Source organism: Melanotaenia boesemani, chromosome 22 (genome assembly GCF_017639745.1).
Source record: "Melanotaenia boesemani isolate fMelBoe1 chromosome 22, fMelBoe1.pri, whole genome shotgun sequence".
Taxonomy (NCBI): Eukaryota; Metazoa; Chordata; class Actinopteri; order Atheriniformes; family Melanotaeniidae; genus Melanotaenia; species Melanotaenia boesemani.
In genome coordinates this window covers 11,238,133-11,241,337 of record NC_055703.1, presented here as the reverse complement: position 1 = coordinate 11,241,337, position 3,205 = coordinate 11,238,133, and the positions used below count along the sequence as shown (strand labels likewise).

The 3,205-nt window shown below is 40.1% G+C and overlaps 1 long non-coding RNA gene across 1 annotated transcript; it reads right to left on the bottom strand.

The window, feature by feature from the left end:
• Positions 1-900: 900 nt before the first annotated feature.
• On the bottom strand, positions 901-1,575 carry LOC121633841. Its single transcript, XR_006009129.1, has 2 exons — positions 1,055-1,575; positions 901-975 (listed from the first exon to the last, which is right to left on the bottom strand). It is a non-coding gene; the product is annotated as an uncharacterized LOC121633841 (long non-coding RNA).
• Between the last annotated feature and the right edge of the window lie 1,630 nt (positions 1,576-3,205).

Below are 3,205 nucleotides of genomic sequence, written 5' to 3'. Positions count from 1 at the left end.
TGAAACATTAAAAAGGGATCTGTGGTGAAGTTAAATGGGCTTTGACTTATTACAGTGGCAGAAGTAAGTTACAGTAGAGACTAATCAAAACCAGCATTATGCTGGTGTGCTGAAGGGGAAATATGCTATCCAGTGCTTTAATGACTAAATACTACCATTTATACAGCAAAACCACTTTTAAATGTCAAAGTTTTGGCAATATGGTGCAGACTGAGGGAAGACATTGATGTTGTTCTTCGGTTTCTCTTATAAGATTTCGTAGGTGCAGATTGTGGTCCTAGTAGGGGTGTTGGAGCTGACTAATCTTAAACTGACCCCTTTCGAGCTGTCGTGATCTCTAATCTATAAAAGCATCACATAATTTGAGTAGTACAGGCTGATACCTGAGATGCTTTCCAGTTCTTTTATAAGATATTTTATCTGTTGTATGCTAGCCTTGGGAGAAACCTACATTTTCAGAAAGCTTAAAAAGTTAAAAGGACATATAACATCAACACTGCCTTAGTTTTAACAAAAATACTTTGTCCTCTAGAGGATTGCGACGGAGTGCCGAGGGACTCTGCGCAGAGAAAATGCAGCAGCAGCAGCCGCCATTTTGTTAGCAGCAAGTGATTATTGATTTTGATAAAAAGAAGACAGAAAAAAAGAAAAAAGAAAATCCCAATTTTTAAATCTGAAGATTTTAAGAGTGAGAACTATGGAGAGCGTGTGCATTAGAGTATATGGTGTAAAATTAAAACCCATACAGTAAACTATGTAAAGCTACATGTGTGAATGAATATGGGTGTATGTGCGAGTATGTGTACAAAAGTATGTTGTGTATGAGAATACACCAATACAAATGTATAGGTAAGTGTCACAAACCCGGAGATTGGACTCAAAAGAATCAGGATTCCAGTGAAAGGTAAAAAGGAATTTATTTGAACAATGTAAATGTGCACTGGTGATCTATCCGGTCTCGTTCGGTCAGCTCTTCTGTGGGGGGGGTATGAGAACAGGTGTTAGGAGGCAGGGAGTCTGTGATAATGATGCAGGATGTTACAAATCCACGTACCGGGTGCTGTAGTGCAGTTTGGTGAGATCGTACAGGCAGAACCCGGGAAGCCGGACGGGGAGTCCACTGGAGTGGGTGGATAACTGCTGGGTAAAGAACAGGTTAGTGGGGGAATAACTGGCGGGGGTCAGGGTCTCCAACCCACGGAAGTGGGTGATAATGAATATCTCCGTCTGGGCAGAGTAGATTATTCCGTGATCCAAAATCCACATCCAAAAACCAGTCCAGGGGTCAATAATCCAGAAATCCAATAACAAACAGAGATACCAGTCAGGGGGCAGGCAGAGACGATGGTCCAGGTCCAAAACAAGGTCAACAACAGGCAGGTAGGCAGGCAGACAGGTAGAACAACGGCTGGAAACGTGCAGGGTAGAACCAAGACGATCTGGCGAAGAAACGCTGTCACAGGCAGGTATTTAAAGGGCATCAAACAGGTGAAGCGTATTACCAATCAGAGTGGGAAAATTAGGTTGCGTTCAGGGAGGCTGGGAAGTCCGACCCTTATCAGACGGATCATTACAGGTAAGTGTATGTTTGTGTGTAGATGCGTCTGTGTGTGTGTGTGTGTGTGTGTATGCTGCATATATGTGTATATGCACATATATACAGCACCCCCAAAATGTAATCACTTGTTCCTTATTCCATTTCTAACATTTCCTGAATTTTGTTTTTTTAAAAATCTGTCCATAACTCTTTGAATTATGTTAGTAACTGACAGACAAAAACATAACCTCCATCTTGGCAGAGGTAATAATTCAATCTATTAGAAACAGCTTACATGATTGGGTATAAAATAAAAAAGAACACCTTAGAGGAGCAGAGTCTTTCTGAAGTAAAGTTGGACAGAGGTTATGCTATCAGTAGAAAACTGGCTTCAAATTGTGGAGCAATTTTTTTAATTAATGTTACTCAATATCAAATTGCAAGACTTTGAATATTCCATCAACCGCAGGATAAAATATCAAAAGATTCTGGAGGATAGTACCTAGGTGTATTAGTGCATGCAAAACTGTATTTATTTATTTATTTGTTTGTTTATTTATTTTTCCAGGTCATTTGCTAAATTTCATGGGCGAGACAGAACCCCTCCTCCTGCCCCTCCATTCTGAAATATTAAAGTCATAAAATATTCCTGAATCTTAAAGATGATCATTTATAAAACTTTAATATCTATCATCTATGCACTGCTTATGACCCCTGCTGGGTAATGGACACATTATTGATTCTTAAAAGACTACACCATTACAGACAAATGACATCTGAACCATGCTTGGCTGACTTAACGGCATCCCAGTCAGACTTTTATTGCAGTTTTTCTGCAGACATAAGATGAAAACTACAGTGGGATGCCAGCAACATGAAATGAGAATGCTAACACCGTGAATAATGCCCCTGTCACCCACACACACTTGCTACTGTCATTATCTTTAACAATACACCTGGCTCATTCCCCACAGCTGTCATTCGCAACTTCTCCCATTCCTAAGTATTAAAGTCATAGTTTCTTCTTTCAAACTCAAGTCCTCCTGCAGTGCTGGCAATCGTCAGAACTCCAGTATCACTCTCTCACCTTGCAACTGGTTTGGGCCCTCAGTTTCCCTCTTTTATTAAAATAGAAGTGCACTTGTCAGTCTCCCGGATTATTGCACTCAAGAAGCAAGAGTTTGTTTACAGGATCCTCAACTTTGCACCTAATATTTTTCAAGTGGTAATCAGCAGTCTAGTTAAGATTCAGCTGTAGCCTTGATTTGCATCTTCAGTCCTTCTCAAAACACATTAAGATTTAGAATAAACAAAGAATTAAACATTTAGCTGAATTGTTTAAAAAAGGCTTAAACTTTCTGGCAGACAAACTCTGATGTAGACCTGTGAGTATCTTGTCACAGCTGAAACACACTTTTCATCAATTCAAAAGGCACTTAAACTTATCGAGTGCTTCAAAGCACTTTGTTTATGCATGTAAGAACATGTAAAGGCCAGAAGCTCAGCAGAACGGCTCTGCTACAGAGATTGTTGCTGAGATAATTCAGCCGCTAATCACAGCAAGAGTGGAAACAGCCAGAGAAACCCTATCATTCTGTTTGTTTAGCCTGGCTGAAGGGCTCATTCTACATAGAGGCTGCAAGATGAGGCAAAGCAGAGCAGTATTTT